At 41.6% G+C, this 17,741-nt stretch overlaps 1 protein-coding gene across 10 annotated transcripts in view; it reads right to left on the bottom strand.

Annotated features, from left to right (window-relative positions):
• Lims1 (LIM zinc finger domain containing 1) overlaps positions 1 to 17,741 on the bottom strand; it is a 108,633-nt gene that overhangs the window by 71,304 nt on the left and 19,588 nt on the right. For 3 of the 10 annotated variants that reach the window (XM_087598230.1, XM_087598228.1, XM_087598234.1), the window contains exon 1: positions 4,871 to 5,117. The gene's annotated coding sequence lies outside the window, so the exon portion shown is untranslated. 10 annotated transcript variants of the gene reach the window in all.

Below are 17,741 nucleotides of genomic sequence, written 5' to 3'. Positions count from 1 at the left end.
CTCCTTAACAACTCCCAAGAATTTCACAGTCCCAAGCAGTGTTTGACTCTGAAGTGCATGGTGAGGACTGCTCTGCTTACCATTACTGAGCTGACACATCACTCCAATGGGAGCAGGGGAGATGGCTCAGCTGCTGTCCCAGAGGTCCAGGGATGGGTTTCTAGCAGTCACATGACAGCTACAACTGTCTGTAACTTCAGTTCCAGGGGATCCAACACCCTCTTCTGGCCTCCATGGGTATCAAACACAAATCAGATGTGTTCAATTAAATTAAAAATAAACTTTAAATGGTAAACTAGGATTTACTCCAAATAGGTACTAGTAGAGCTAGACCAAAGAAAGTGGCTCTCCTCTGAGACATCCATGATGACCACAACATTGGGAGTCTGAGGTCCACATCATAAAAAAAAAAAAAAAAAAAAAAAAAAAAGAAAGTGGCTCAACGAAGAGTTTATTGGAGCTGCTTACAGAGTGTAGGTGAAACGGACTAAAGCTGTATTACTGGATGTTTCACTAAAGAGTCTTTGCTCCGTCTCCTGAGAGACACAGCCAGAGCATGTCAAATACAGAGGCGAATGAGAACTGGACTCCTGCTGGAAGAATTAGAGAAAGGATTGAAAGAGCTGAAGGGTCTTGCAACCCCATAAGAACAACAATGTCAACCACCAACAAAGCTCCCAGGAACTAAACTACTACCCAAAGACGGACTACCCATGGATTGACCTATGGCTCCAACTGCATATGTAGCAGAGGATGGCCTTGTTGGGTACCAGTGGAAGGAGAAGCCCTTGGTCCTGCCAAGGTTGGACCCCCAGTGTAGGGGAATGTAGGGGGGTGGGAAGGGGGTAGATGGGGAGGGGAACACCCATGTAGAAGAAGGGGAGGGGGAGGGGATAGTGAGCTTATGTCCAGGGAAACCAGGAAAGGGAATAACATTTGAAATGTAAATAAAAAAAAAATCCAATAAAAATTTTTTAAAAAAGTCTTTGCTCCCTCAGCAATTGTTTGTTGCTTATATAACTACTAGGAGCTTCTTTTAATTTTCATGAACATTACCTGGGCCTCCGCCTCCAACCTTTGCTAGGTTACCCAGCACTTCTGAGCCACCCCACCTGATCTCATTATGCTTTTTTATAACCACAGTTAAACGTCCCGCACTTAAGAGAAGCATAAGCAAGATTCAGGCTCTTCATAGGTAGCTCACTACTGTGAAGAAGAACTCTGGGAAAGAAACTGCCTTTAGAGATTGATTGATTGACTGATGGCCCAGAGATCGCCTTGTGTGATCTTATCTTGTGTGAGCTTCCAGTCTCCCTCCATCTCCCATTCCTTGCCTGTCTCTATTTCAGAACTAACATCTATTTCTGACCAACAGATAAAACAAAACAACCTTTTGGAAGCTATAATTTAGCAGACTGCTAGGGTCCTCTGAACCAAAAGCTAAGAATGTCACCATTATCTTATGCCTATAAACAAGTTTCCCGCATCATGTTGTAACCACAGACCTGATTTACAATTTGCTTTATTTTTTTTGTTTTTTTAATTGGATATTTTATATATTTACATTTCAAATGTTATCCCCTTTTCCGGTTCCTTCCTATCCCCTCCCCCTGCATCTAGGAGGATGCTCCCCCTCCCATCACCCACTCCTGCAGCAGCAACACACTGGCATCCCCTACACTGGGGAGATGAACCTTCACAGGACCAAGGGCTTCTTCTCCTATTGATGCCAGACAATGTCATCCTCTGCTACATATGCAGATAGAGTCATGGGTACCCCATGTGTACTCTTTGATTGGTGGTTTCATCCCTGGGAGTTCAGGAGTGTCTGGTTCGTTGATATTGTTGTTCTTCCTATGGGGTTGCAAACCCCTTCAGCTCCTTCAGTCCTTTCTCTAACTACTCCATTTGGGTCCCCATGCTCAGAATGATGGTTAGCTCAATTTGCTTTATTTTGTAAAAGTATAAAACTACAGAACCTGAATCTGTTTTCCCAGACTATGGTCCCACAAAAAGGCTCCAGAAAAAAAAAGCTATCTCTTCTTTCCTTTAAGGGGAGAGCTGGGTTTTGTTTGTTGCTTTCTCCGTTTTTTGTGCCAACACTACAAAACAATTTAAAAAACTAACCCCAAACAGCAAATAGAATTGGAAAAGAGAGAGGTGCAGTGAGTCAAAGACAAAGGAACAAGAGCCACAGGAGCAAGAAGATGAAAGAGAAATGCCAACCTTCCTTAGAGTAGAAACATGGCTGGACTGACTGGAGAACTTATAAATGCAAGATAGAGATGGCTTGCAACTGTCATTTGCATCGCCCCAGGCAGAGTAAGGGCTGGACATTTCCATATATAGTAGTTTGTTCGAATTTCTCTTCTTAGGCAGACCTTACAGATTTCCATCTTAAACAGCATGAGGAGGAAACCTTGGGCAACTACCCTGACACATACATCAAAGATCGTGGTTTCCAGTCTTGACTGGAGTCAGGGGCAGACTCCCCAGCACACATGCTCTGCTACCCCAAATATAGTTCAGTATCTAAGAGCCAACAGTGTGGTTTTCCTGAGGTTGTTTCTGGTGGGGGTGATAAAGGGGTTCAGACTTTTCTCTATAAATAGTCTGCAGGCGGGAGGTCTATTGTCTATTTGATTTGGTCAAACTCTTTCCTTACAGAGTAGCCCAGCCTTCTCAGTAGGACCTTTCCTCCAGAGCTTTCAAGTTAGATAAAGCTGCTCCCCTAGTCACAGTGGCCTTAAAGCAGGTTCTGCTTCTGACTAGCTTTTAGGATGATTGTCTTTTTGTAGTTATGTTTTCTAATTTGTAGCCACATACCACGGTTCAACCTAAAATGTGGCTAGTCTGAATTGAGATGTGCTGTAGAATAAGATATATAATAAAAGGCTATCTTAATAATTTAAAAATACTTATTATTGGCCACTTACTCATCTATATAGCTTGACATAGTAACAGTCTGACATACTGAGCTAAATAAGTATATTAAGAAAATTGTTCCACCTACCTTTTTTTTTTTTTTAAAGTTTTGAATAGTGCTACTAAAAAACCTAAAGTGCATATGGGGGTCATGTCATAACACCCTTAATATGTAACAAGCCCCATTTACTGAATGGACTTGGAAGAGGCACTGGAAACACAGCTGACCATATACAAATTCAGGGGGAAAAAAATCCTCCCATCTTTTCACTTCTTATCATGCATCAAGAGGGAGGGGAGGCTGCCTAGAGCAGAATTTTGGCCTGGTCTCTGGTTAGCCTGACAAGTTTCTTCACTTGGAGGTCAAAACACTTCATCTATAACATGGCCAAAGGAAGTAAGGCCTAGAACAGCATTTAGCAACAGTGTGTTCTTGATTTCTGTGAGAATGTTTCAGTAGTTAATTTAGGATTGGATTCCAATCCTTTTTCTTTCTTCTCCACTAAGATTGTTTCCAAATAATTCACTCAAAGGAAGGCCAGGGCATTCTTCCTAAGCAAACCTACCACCACTCCACCTCACTATTTCACATCCCTTTCAGATATACACACACATGCACGCACGCACACATGGGTCCATACATTACATTAGCAAATAATTAACTTGCAAATTCTGACTGCTGGGATGGAGATACGACTCAACTGATGCATGCTTTCCTAGCATATATGAAGCCCTGCACCCATGAAATCGGTGCAGTAGCATCCAGCTGTGATCCTAGCATTTGAGAGATAAAGGCAGGAAGATCAAGGTCATTCTCAATTACGTTAACAAGTCTGGGGTCAGCCTGGGCTACATAAGACCTTGACTCAAAGAGGGAAAAAACATGGCTGCTGCCCATTTTCTCAAGCCTATTACCAATAACTCAGTGCTAATTCCCAAATTTAAAAATGGCCATGTAAGGGTTATAGCTCAGTGTAGAGAAAAATGAATAGGCTTGGCATGGTGGAACACTTCTTTAATCCTAGCACTCAGGAGGCAGGGGGAGGCAGTGAGTTCAAGGCCAGTCTGATCTATACAGCCAGTTCCAGGACAGCTATACCTACACAGAGAGACTCTGTCTTAAAAATAAGAAAGATAAGCAAAACAAAACAAAAGGCCTACTCTTTTAAACAGTTTTACAGGTTAATGAATAAAGATCAATTCTTTGATTAGTTGTGGACAGCAAGGACTAAATATAAAACAGTACATTTCCCCTTCCAAAGATCACAGGCAGAACTTATAGCTAAAAATTACTGTAACATAATGGGTGTGGTTGCACAAGCCACCCCTTCTAACACTTAGGAGGCAGAGGCAAGTGATCTCTGATTTTGAAGCTAACTTGGTTTGTAGAGCCAGGTCCCGGACAGCCAGAACTACACAGAGAAACTGTGCTTTGAAAATGAAAACAAATAAAAATTAATATAGCACAATACCAAAAAGGCATGACTCAAGTCATGTGTAATTCTCCACAGGACCTAAAATGCATAATGCCAAACACAGAGCACAGCTGCCTTTTACAATGCCCTTCACTTTGAAACCACAGGAACATTAAGTTATTTTCAAATGCATTCAATAATTAGATAATATCTATAAGGAGAGTCAAAACCAGTGACCTCTGCTGAAGAGAGATTTTAATTAACAGAGTTAAAAGTTACAACTTACCCAAGATTCTTTCTCTAAAATGAAAAATAAAACCAAACCAAAGAATGGTCTCCTTTTTTCTTTTAAACAGTTTTACGGGTTAATAAGTAAAAACAATTCTTTTGACTAGTTATCATTGCTTTTTTCCTACCAAAGCAGGGACAAAAAGGTCCTTGAGAATTCATGATAATTTAAACAAATACCTTTTATATTTTAAATAGCTGAGAAAGGTGAAACAGAAACAAGTGTAGAAATAAAACAATACCCCGTGCGGTGCTAGCTCGTGGTGTCAGGTCCTTTTCTGCTCCTCCATCCTAGTCACTTTCCCCATATCGGCCCACCTCTACAACGTCAGCGTCTCCAAACTCCTCTCTCCCAATTTAGAATGAAGGATCCCTACTCCAGTACTTCTATTCCTATTTCAAGTTAGTTATCAGAACTTGGACACTCATGTCCAAGAAAGCAGATTATCTTTAAAGGCTCTTACTTCCTTGCTTGTACAGCACTTCCTCGTCTGACCTCGGTGTCTACGGCTTTGAACTATATTTAAGCCAATGAAACCAAGTTGAGGCTTTTTTTTTTCTCAGTCAAACCATGTAACATGGCCTATTACTCAAAAACTCCACAGTTCTGAAGCAATAAGACAACACCCTAAATGTCATAACTCATATCCTGCTGAGCTATCTTATATTCTTAAGAAGTTAACGTTTACCCACTTGTAATATGAAGGCAAGTATTTTAGTCAGCACAGAAGGAGTTGGATGTTCATGACGACTCTATGAGCTCCACCTGCAGCTTAGAGACTGAGGTGCTGGGCACAAGCTAGCTCAACAATAGAGACTGTTTTTTCTACTGCAGATATCCTAGACAAACAGCACAGAAGAGGAGCAGGCTACAGTGCTCGGGACTCACAAGCCTGGCTGAGTCACCTCCCGAGACGTCTTGATGCTAAGTTTCCACTGAAGAATAGGGGATCTTTTGTTGAGGCTGAGGAAAAACAGGAGAAATGTAGCCTGCCTTCCTCTTGCATTAATATCTTGACATACTGGGAATACAACAAGGAATTTTTTGGCCTTTATTATAAAGAAGTTGTTTTTAGGATGGTGCTTCTAAGTTCTAAGGCCTGGGGTTAATCGCAAAAGAGGAAAGCAATTCATTGCTTTTTTTTCCTCAACAGACACTGGGAGCTGGCAGTCGTTAGAGCTGGTAGGAAGCAAAAGAGCAGAACTGAAAGATATGTCATGGGCAGTCCCTCTTACAGGGAAGGGCTCAGTGCTCAGAAAGATAGAACTCATGTCACACAAGCTTAGGCAGAGTAAGTTACAGAACTCTGGGCTCTGTCAGTATTCTTGAGGAGACACATGAACAGGTTTCATTTTCATGGTGTAAAACCCAATTATAACAGCAGACTACAGAAGGCAGAAGTGAGAAGTAAAAAGCACAGCTTCCCCACTCTCACCCCACCCACCCCATACCCTGCTGCTGCAACCATCACCCTAGTTTCCATCAGAGACAGTTGTGTGCCATGAAGAGAACTCCTTGGCCTCTACATATGTAATCACAGGTGTCATTAGCTTCTCCTTCCTCATTATAATCCTTGGAGGTTGAACACCCAGTTGATAGAGAGCTTCCTATCAACCAGCAACCCAGCTGTAAAGTTTCTGCCCTTTCTTGTCTTATTTCTACTACTGGCTCTTACAGTGAGAAGCCCTTACTTCCTTCAGGCCTCCTTCCCATTCTGCTCATCATTTAGGCTGGAGTCTACTTCTAAGCAGCTGATTCCTACAGCTGTGCTGTGCTCCACAACATACGCACGCTGAAAAGACTGGCATTGTTTTCATCTCTGCTTTTGAGCAGGTCCTGTCAGTCTTCATCTGGAAGCGAAGTACATATCCCAATCTGAACCACTTCACCATTCTCAAGGGTCTTCTCATTGTCAGTGTAATGTTTTTCATGATGTCAACTTCTTATTTGGTGTCTCTCTCTCTCTCTCTCTCTCTCTCTCTGTCTCCATCTCTCTTAAATTTATGTGCTTGAGTGTTTTGCCTGCATTGTATGTGTGCCATGTGCAAACAGAGGTACAAAGGGGTCTGCAGAGGTCAGAAGAAGACATTGAAGTCTCTAGGACTGGAGTTACAGATGGTTGTAAGTCACCACATAGATGCTAGGAATCAAACCCAGGTCCTATGCAAGAACAAGACGTGCTCTAAACCATCAAGCCATCTCCTCAGCCATTCATTCATTCGCCCGCTTATTTTATTTATTTGTCTGCTTGTTTTTTGTTTATTTATTGATATATCTATTTATTTATTTAAGCAATCTTCTGGAAGAGTTTTTCAATGGTCTTCCTTTACCTCTACCCTGTCAATATGCCAATCTCACCTGCTAACCTGATTGAGGCCAATTGAGTATCTACTCAGAACCAGTCGGCTACTCTTCTTTTCGGAATAATTTGCCCATCAGGAATTTTGTAAATAGGCTTCACTCTCTCCTTCCTTAAAATGAATTTATTGGAATCACTCTTTAGTCATTGCCATGACCCTCTCTAATCTTTATACAATTTTTTCTAAGAACAGGCTCACTAAAATCTAGAAACATTTCTCATTAAGGACACGGTCTTACCTTAAAAGCCAAATCTTTCTAGGCATGTTAGCATATTCTTATAATCCTAGGACTGGGGAAAATGAAGCAAGTGGCCCACAGTCTGCACTACATTGTGACGTTGTCTCAAAAAATAAAAACAAAAGCAATTAAGAAGGCTACTACATTCAACATGGTGTTTGGTCTTTGTCTTACCTTTGACTTTCTCTGAGCCAGTCAGTCTCTCTGGCCCACCTTCTCACTCTCTTTCTTCTTTCTCTGTCCTTCCCCTGTCTCTCCCCTCATTTCTTTTTCTTTTTAAATATGTGTTGATACAGGTTATTGCTATGTAACCCAAGCTGGTCTCAAACTTGGGATCTTCCAGTCTCCCATCTACTACCACAGCAGGTGTACACCACCATGCCCAAGTACATTTAACTTTGAGACAGGCTCTCACTATGTAGCTCTGGTTGGCTTGGAACTCAGTATGTATAGCAAACTGGCCTGGCCTTAAAACTCTACAGAGATCCTGCTTCTGCCTCCCAAATGTTTGTACTAAAGGTGTGGAGCACTCTGCCTGCCTTGTTTGACATTTTTAAATGAGGCTTCCCAAGAAGCCCCAATCTCTTAGTGTCTAGACCATCATTTTGTACCTCCTCTTCCTCGCCTGCCTTTACATGTGGCTACTGCCTGGATCCTAGCCTTGCGTCCCTGCCCCTCTCTTCAGGCACATTCTCTCTGATGAGTTCAAAATTATTCCTGTGGATTAAGTACTTCCACACAGAGCAGGTCCTAGTGGTGAACACCTTTAACTCCAGCACTCAGGAGGCAGAGGAAGGCAGATCTCTTCGAGTTTAGAGGCCAGCCTGGTCTACACAGCAAATTACAGGACACCTGGAGCTACATAATAGAGAAAGCCTGTCTCAAAACAAAACAAAAACAAACTACTTTCACATTAATAATACTAATTAGACCATATTGAATTTCACACTCAAATAACTCTGCCAAATGCTTTTATATAAGCATCTGTGTTACTTTCCTATTGTTGTGAAAAGACTGTGACCAAGGCAACTTATAAAAGAACGCGTTTAATTTGGAGCTTACAGTTCTGAGAATGAGTCCATTATCACCATGGCAGGGAGCAGGACAGCAGGCTGGCAAGCTGACAGAGTGCCTCATCTATTAAATGGAATTCCTACAAGATTACTGATAATCATGCCTGACCTCAATCAGCCTGTCTCATCTTCACAAACAACCTCAGGAAGGAGGGAAACATGGGCTACTTGCTGTAACCCTTTCCAGCCCTTACCCTGCCCTGTAAAGAGTCACAGTCATTTTTTCTCTTCAACTTCCGGCTAGAGAGTCAGCCCCTCATTGTGTACACTAATAAACGTAGTATAGTCCTGACTGTCAAAGAACAAGCTCCTGTCTTTTTTAACCTCCTTTCTCTATGCTGCCTCAGAAATCTATCACAGACATGGCACTGGAGCAGTAGCTGAGAGCTTACTTAACCAATCACCAGAGCTAAAAATCCCCACTGTGTCTTGTGACTTCTTGTCATCATATCATCTGCTGCTTAATTTAATCCCAACAAGCTCTTAGATTTGCCCGTGTCACTCCCACTGAACTCCTGCCATGGTCCAACCTTCATCATCTGTTGCCATAGCTTCACAAATGTATTCTACCTCCAGACTTGTTCCTTTGGCTAAATCCAACAGATTCAATGACAAATCATCTCTTTCTAAGCAACCTGGTGTCATTATCTTGCGTAAGTCATCCAATGGCTCACCCACTGAAATGAAGACAAAGCAGAAATAAAGCTTATATTATTACCTGGCTCTGTCTCCTTCCCCAAGACCTCAACTACACGTATACAGACCCTCATCTCAAAGCTCCTGTCTCATCTTTCTTCACTGAAAGACTGTTTCTCACCTTCCTCTTGCTAATGTCTCAGGTCAACAGAACTGGGACATCAGGATTTTAGAAAATTTGTTCCATTCCTTCCCAGCCCTGTTCTGCATCTACACTGGCTCTGGCAATGCTGCTGCTGCTGCTGCTGCTGCTTCTGCTTCTTCTTCTGCTTCTGCTGTTGCTGCTGCCTCCTCCTCCTCCTCCTCCTCCTCTTCCTCTTCTTCCTCCTCTTCTTCTTCTCCTTCCTTCCTCTCCTCCTCCTCTTCCTCTTCTTCCTCCTCCTCCTCTTCCTCTTCTTCCTCCTCCTCATCTTCCTCCTCTTTCTTCTTTTTTTTTGGAGCTGGGGACTGAACCCAGGGCCTTGTGCTTACTAGGCAAGCACTCTACCACTGAGCTAAATCCCCAACCCCCCCCCCTTTTTAAACTTCTTTGGGGGCAGAATTAGAACTCTACTCATGTCTTTGTTACACCTTGAGAAGGCTAGGCTGATTCCAATGACAGGCTTCAAATGGCAGTTCAAGAGATTAGGCCTAAAAACCCAGGCTTCAGGCAGTTAATCAGAAAGTGCCTTACCACCTGGTCTGAAGCAAGGACAATGGGTCAGCAGTCTCCAGGCAGCCCTCATGCCTGTTCTGGGTAATGGAATGTCCTTAGAGACAGAGTAGAGTAAAACAAAGCCCACCTAGCCCAGGTTTCCTCAGCAACAGTTTCTAGCCACCATGCCCCGGTAATGGTTCTGGATTAACTAGAGATAGAGTAAGACAAAGCCCACCTACCCTGGAATCCCCCTTAATGTGCTATAATCAGGCCTCCAAGCTCATTTCATGATCTCTCTATCTTGATAATGGGAGACCCTGGCATGCTGGACTACTACAGAATGAAACATTCTTTGCATTTATATACTATTTGAGTCCAGCGTATCATTCTTCAGCAAATCAAGGCATATAGCCTATGCCTGATATACAAATATAATAAAGCTTAGCTAGATTGAAATTTGTCTTTCCTTGAAGAGGAAAACAAAGCACAGAGAGAAGTTATATGGCTTTAAAGTCACCCAACGAAAATTCAGCTGCTCACTTAATTCAGTGACTCAATCTACCTTCCCTCACATCTCCTGAACTCAGAGTCTTTCACTCTCCTAGGCAAGCACCCTACCACTGAGGTTCCTTTCCAAGGTAAAATCCAATAACTTTATCTTAATTGTCTCTGCATCTTGTACACGCTTTTCCTGGTCCTCTGCCATATGTGACCTGAGAAAATGTTAATTTGTAACAGGGCAAGATAGTATAATGCAGAGGGTCTTCTATCTTGTATTCTTGCTGAGGCCATTTTAGGTTTAATTCGGATTTGATCTCCTTGATGAGAAGCCTCATAGAAAATTATACAACTTTATTCTAGAAGCCAGAGGTCAATGCCCTAGCTAACTTATCTCAGTTTCTGTTAAATGGTCTGCTTGTGTAAACTTCCCCTTCCAGCTAACTGCTTATCTTAGCTTCTGTCAAACTGCTTGCTTGTGCAAACTTTCCTAACCCTAACCCCCTGCCACCCTGCAACTGCTAAGTGATATACCAGAACATGATTTTTGCTTTTAAAACCCCCCTGACTCTAAATGCTCAGCACTACATTTGGGTTCCAAATACCTGAGTAGAGTCTTTGCCAGTTGGATTAAAGATTTTCAGTTGGTTATAGACTGTGTCTGAGTGGTCTTCTCTAGTGGACTCCCCATAACAAGTTCATTATTCTTTAATTAAAAACAAAACAAAAAGCTTAACAACATATCCTAAACATTATCTTAAAGGACTTGATTTTCTAAACAAGATAAAGAAAAAAATTAAGGATAAAATAGTGGCCAAATGGTAAAGTATGTGCTTAGCATACACAAGGCCCTGGGTTGTATTCCCGGTACAAAAATAATAAAGGAAGAGGCACCATCCATAAATACAAGGAGAGCAGTACTGGGGAGATGGCTCACTGGGTAAAAGCACTTGCCCTACAAACATGACAACCTGAGCTTGATCCTCAAAAACACATAAAAGGAGGGAATCAGTTTCCCAAAACTACTGTCTCTGACCCCATTCCATGCTGTGGCACACATGTGCCAACACACACACACACACACACACACACACACACACACACACACACACACACACACACACAAATTAAAAGGTAAAGACATAAAGTTCCAAACAGAGCTCATTAAGTCAATTTATAATTTCATGGCATTTTGGGTGAGTTTTCCTGAAACTATAAACTGAAGGACCCTAGGGGCTTTCGTCAACCTTACACCCACCTGCCTTGGGGCAAGACTGGGCCAGGTTCTACTCTCCAGCCACAAGAACATTTTTGAGTAAAAAATTCTAGAATGTACTGACTTGATGCTTGTTAGTCAATAGATTTAAAGGTTAATATGCTTAACCAATAAGTCTGAACTGTAACCTTGCTGATGTAACCTGTGCCCCTAAGAAGTATAAAAACCACTTGTAACAGCTATTCAGGATCACCTTCTAGTCACTTGCCTTCAGAGACTAATGTTGACCCTGTGCCCGGAAAATAAACCTCTTGCTTTTGCATCCATCTGCGTCTTAGCATCTCACTCAGAGGTGTCCCAAAGTAAGTACCACTGACCAAGGGTCAGGTCGGGGTCTTACAGTGGTACTTCATGATACAGTTAGGGTCTATACTCAGATAATTTGCTCAGATATTTGGCTTCCTTTTATTCCCCTTTCCTTTTCTCTCCTGTCTTTTTGTTTTTAACCATTCCAAAAGCCCTAGGCATGACATTCAGTACCTCTGGCTTTAGCCTACTTAATGGTTATGATGTCCAAATAGTGCTCCCTAAAGTTTCTGCCTTTTCCTTAAGAAACAGTTCTGGACCCACTCTAAGAAATATCAAATATGAATCTTTTTTTTAAAAAATTGAGTACTATAAAACTTGTGTTTAAAACAAAGAACTAAAATATTTTTATCTCTCCCATTTTGTAAGAATTTTATGCAACTGTTTTAATCCTCTCCATCTAATAAAACCTTTGCTTACTATCTTGGTGTGTTCCCAGCACACTTGATCAAGAGTAAGGTCTGCCTTACCAGTCAGAGTGATAGTCTCTTTCTTTGTGACCCAAACATATTTCTATCACTACTACTGAGACCAGAGGATTTTTAAGTCTATTAAGCTACTTAAAGGCAAAAGCATTGACCAAAATATCAGAAGAAACCACTTAGCAGGATCTGAATTAACTCATTTAACAAGATAAAAGCACTCACTAAAGTCATAGCCAAAACATTCAAACTACAATTTAATCAAGGACATCCCCAATCTGTGCTGAAGGTCCTACTTCCTAATTTGTTCTGTTCTAAAGCAGAAGACATAACTGATAGAGGAGATGAGCTTTATTTAAGTCTAAGCTCAGGAAACAGGTGAGGAGGCGGGTTGCTTCACAGAAAAGAATTCTCTTCCCAAAGGAGAAACGAGGTCTCAGGGGCTTTCCTGCGATCATGGGTGGAAATTTCCACACTTAGAAGTTCTTTGTTCTCCCATGAAGTTCCTTTAAGGGCAGAGACTTGCTCTGATTCTTCTTGAGTTTTTCTCTCTCATGTTCTCTCAGTGGCTCTGTCTGTCTGCCTGCCTGTCTGTCTGTCTCCACCCTGCCTCTGCCAGATGGCCTTTCACTCCCCACCCCAATTCTTTGTTCTGTGATGTGATCTTTGCAGCATGTCCTGGCCCTAACTACTCCTCCCTTCTGTACTTAGACGCTAAATCATAGCACATCTTGAAAAATACAAAGCAGACACAGAAAGGGGCAGATTAAACATGGCCAGCAGAATAGACAGGGCCACCAGTGGTGAGAGATTGGGGAAGAACAATAAGGGAAGAGGAGATGGGACCGAGAGATCCAAGAAAGCACGTGGCTGAAATGTCAGGTTTTAAAAGAATCTAAAGCTGAGGGAAACAGAGGTGAAGCCTCTGAGCTAGAGAGATTTAGGGTAGGTGGTGGCAGCGTGGAAAAGCACAGAGGAGCCACAGGTAAGAATGAGCTCAACAGACAGTGCACTTTGTTAGGCTAATAGACACTTTAGACATTTGTCCTGAGTTTCTTTGGGACCTGACAAGACCCGTATTAGTAATGGCTCTGAAAGCAGTCTCACTTCCAGCAACAACTCTAATCCAAATGTTTTTAAGTTAAATGTACTCAAACTCAATACTTTGAACCTGAAAGTTCTCTCTTAAAATTGGTTCTTGGCCCTGGGTTCGGTCCCCAGCTCCGAAAAAAAAGAAAAAAGAAAAAAAAAATTGGTTCTTTATGGGAGACAGCACCATTTAATTAACAGTTCTAGCTCAAGCTAGAAACACGGGACTCAGCTCTGAACCTTAATGTTTCTAACCAACCTCCAAAGTCCAAGTCTTCTTTATTCCTTTTAAGTATCTCAGAATCTATGTGCTTCCTTCCCTCCCTGCAGAAGGCATTACTGCTGGCACACCAGCTCTTGCTTGGATTAATTTAACAGGCTTCCTGGCTTCTGAAGCTCCATTACCCCATCTACTTTATGGCTTCCTAAGCCTCCATACTTAAGCTGGCCCTCAACTCTATTTATTCTGTTTCAGGTAACAAAGCTTGCTGTCCTGATCACACAACAGCCACTCAGACAAAACAGATACAGAGTCTGCTGCCATCCTCTGGTTACATGAGTGCTCTAGGTTTGGTCAGTGGATCTAATTTAATGTATTCAGACTATTTCTCAAACTCTGGATATCTAAGTGGTGAACAACTCTGCAGTCAGAGCAAACTAACTAAGGCCCTGTAGAAATTCCACAAGAACTTCAGGAAAACCAGGAGTTGCCTTAGTTATTTGCTTTCTTCAAAGACTTGGTATTCGGCTCTTTAATTCTGGGAGCCATCCCACTATTTTCTCAAAAATTCTTCTTTAGTGTTGTTTGCAATAGATTCCTGTTATCTGTAACAAGGAAACTTAAACAGCAATAAAAACTGTCCTCTGCCCTGCTCCTGTACTCCCAGGCTCCCCCTCCCAGTTTCCCAGGCTCCAGGGCAGCACCAAAGCAGCTGTGCTGATCTCCACATCCTGCTTTCTCTTTCCTCTTGGCCTCCTGCCTTCAACTCTTCCTCCCTAAATGCCCTGTCTGAATAATTCCTACTCACATTCAGGACTCAGTCTAGATGTTACTTCCTGTGTATTTTCCCAGAGCCTCTCAGTCAGGCTGGACACTCATGTTCCCTTAGGAATCTGTCTGATTCCTCAGTAGTCTAGCCCCAAGTGTAAGAGGTAAATGTTATATGTGATACCAACACCTACACTCATGCCTAACAGAGAATAGGTTCTCCATGAATACTTCTTAAAGGACAAACAAGATTAGAAACCCACTTCACTCAATTAGTACTCACAGAAGTTAACAAAATTTTAAAAATAAATATCCTGGTATGTACCACACACTTAATTCCAGCATTCAGAAGCAGCAAGGATCAAGTTCAAAGACAGCATGTTATAAATAGCATGTTCAAGGCTGTGCTGTCTCACATTTATATAAATAAGGAGCTGGGGAGACAACTTAGGAAAATGCTAGCTGTCCAAGCATGTGGACCTGAGTTTGATCACTGACATCCACAGAAAAAGGCCAGCATGATAGCTTATGCTTATAACCCAGCAGTGGGGAGGTACAGGTAGTTCCCCAGGGCTTGCTGGTTAGTCAGTCTAGAGAAATGAGCAAACTGCAGGTCCCAAGAAAGACCCTGTCTCAAGGAATAAGATATTCCCTACAGACACACATACATTAAAAATAATAAAACAAATAAAATTGGAATCAAAAGGCTCTAAGCATATGATACTGGCTATATTTTAACATCAAAGTCATAGTTCTATGTGTCCCAATTCATAAAAAATTAATCACCAACTTGTGTACTTTAAACTTTGTGCCCTTTTACATTGTAAATTATATGCACTGATGAAAAGACTTCAAAATAGATTTAATAAGTGAAAAACTAAGAACCACAACTGCAGACTAACTAGTAGGCAGTTCATGTGCACTGCGTATCTTCCAGTCACGAACAGTGTGCTAACAGGAAAATTAGCCTTGGGTATAGACCACTACTTGTTGGTTTAGTCAAAATTCTTGATATTCAGCATTAGCATCCATAAAAAGGGGTAATAATCATTTTCTCTCAATCTTAGTGCTATAAAATGTTAAAACAGGGGTTGGGGATTTAGCTCAGTGGTAGAGCGCTTGCCTAGCGCAAGGCCCTGGGTTTGGTCCCCAGTTCTGAAAAAAAGAAAAAAGAGAAAAAAATGTTAAAATAAAACCTTAAAAATGAAAGTTCAAATATAAGGTGTGTTACAAAATTTTGAGTCACCTGAGTCAGTATTATCTGTCCAACTAAAACAGACACTGGAAATCACAACAGTTTGACATAAAATTACCTATAAAATCTCATGACTGTACAACAAAATGTGATTAGAGATACTAAATCAAAACACTAACCTCAAATTTAAAATGAAATGCACATTGCAAAAGGAATCGCTGGCCTAGTAGTGTATGCCTTTAACCCCAGCACTCTGAAGCAGTGGCAGGCAACTCTCTCTGTAAGGCCAGCTTGGTTTACATAGCTAGTTCTAAGACTTCCAGGGTTACCTGAGACCCCATCTCAAAAGCCAAAGCAACCCTCCCAACAACAGCAGCAACAACAATGAGAAGAAAAAAAAAGGAAGAAAAAAGGTTATCTCTACATTGCTGTTTCTCTATTTCTTTTTTTAAAGATTTCTTTATTTTTTGTGTATGAGTGTTTTGCCTGTACAATGTGTACCAGATGAGTGCCTGGTGCCCATGAAGATAAGAAGTGGGTGTCGGAACCCCTGGAACTAGAATTACAGCTGGTCATCTGTTGCGATTGCAGAACCTGAAGACCTGGTTGCCCCAAAGAGAGAGTCCACAAGTAGACCCAAGTGAGGCAATGTGACCTTGCCCCCAAATTATCCCTGATTGGTGAAGATGCTGACAGCCAATAGCTGAACAGAAGAAACATGGGGGCAAGGGGCTGTAGGGTGCTTGGGGTCAGAGGAGAACCATAACAGGAGAGGAGAAGGTGAAAGAGGAGGAAACCATCATGGGTTAGGTGAGTCATGAAAACATGGCTACGTGGATTGGAGGCAAGAGCAGTCCAGACAAAACATAGCAAATTATATAATGAGATTATTGGCTGGGAAATAGACATAATAGCATAGAAGATAGATATCTACCTAACTCTAGTGCTGATTATGGCTTACTATAAATAATAAAAGTTGTGTGTCTTTTATCCGGGAAGTGAATGATCAAAGGCAGGGTTGAAACCCAGAGTTGGGATTAAATTTTGTTACAACAGTTGTAAGCCATCATGTGGGTCCTAAGAACTGCAAGAGCACCAAGTGCTCTACATCGCTGGCTGGGTCATTTTTTCCAGCTTGTTTTTCTATTCCTTAAACTAAAACAAGCAAGACTATCTTCTGGGAAGGGAAAGTGTACCCATGAAATGTCAATATGATAGCTTAAACAAGACCTGAGTGATGATACCAACTGGCATGCTAACATGGATGAGGAAAATCTCACAAGGCCCCATCCCTAGGTGGCTATCCAAGCAGTCAATCCAAAAACCATACATGAGCAACACTAAATGCAGCCAGCAGATTATTATATATGTATGTACATAGGTCACACACACACACACACACACACACACACACAAAACTAAAGAAAAGGGGAGAAAGTGGTGGTGCAGAGATGGGGAATAGGTCTGGGAGGAATAGTAAAGGAATGAATATGACCAAAGTACATTGTATGAAATTCTCAAAATAATAACAAAAATATTACATTAAAAAATGTGCTACTCCACCACTACCTTGAAGGTATGAATAAAATCTGACACTTAGTAGCTCTTGTTCAATCAAGGCAACAATTTTAAAAGATTAACTGCTCCCCAGCCCCCAAATCCAAACACAAATCCTGAAGTTTTATTCAGCACATTTTAATGATTAGTGAAAGCCAAAGGCTGAAAGTAAGCGTCTATCAAGCCACAGAGAACAATCCAGGAAGCAGCATTCCTCTGTGGGTTCTGCTTCAGTCCCTGCCTTGGTGGAGTTGGGAGTGGGAGTTGGGGTGGTGTTAATGCACCATATAACTCATAAGTCAAATAGATCCTTTCCTCCCCTAAGCTAGTTTTGGTCAGTGTTTTATAACCAGAGAGAAGCAAATTAAGCTAGCACCCCACAAATCTCATTATTTCCCCAAGGCACCAGCTGGAAATACTGTAATATAAACCAGTCTTCCAACAAAAGGCTTCTGGGGAATATTTCTTATCCAAACCAAAATACTGATTATGACAACTATTACCAAAACAAATAAACAAACAAACAACACACAAAAAGGTAAAACCTGTTAGTGAGATAGGAAGAAACTAGGCCTTTGTTTGTTGGTGGCACAGCTGTAGAAACAAGGAAGTTGGGCTTTTTAATAGAACTCATGGAGAGTCAAGCATTCTAGAGGTAACACAGACAGAACAACTCTGGTTTCTACTCAGAGATCTTGCCTAGTGCTTAGTCTTCCTTAAATTATGAGCCTCTCTTAAAGAACTGGGGTCCCTGGAATAAGGATTTGTAATGGTTTT

This window comes from Rattus norvegicus, chromosome 20 (assembly GCF_021556685.1).
Source record: "Rattus norvegicus strain SHRSP/BbbUtx chromosome 20, alternate assembly SHRSP_T2T, whole genome shotgun sequence".
In the NCBI taxonomy this organism is placed as follows: Eukaryota; Metazoa; Chordata; class Mammalia; order Rodentia; family Muridae; genus Rattus; species Rattus norvegicus.
Note: the sequence above shows the minus strand (reverse complement) of the source record. Positions and strands in the feature narration are given on the sequence as shown.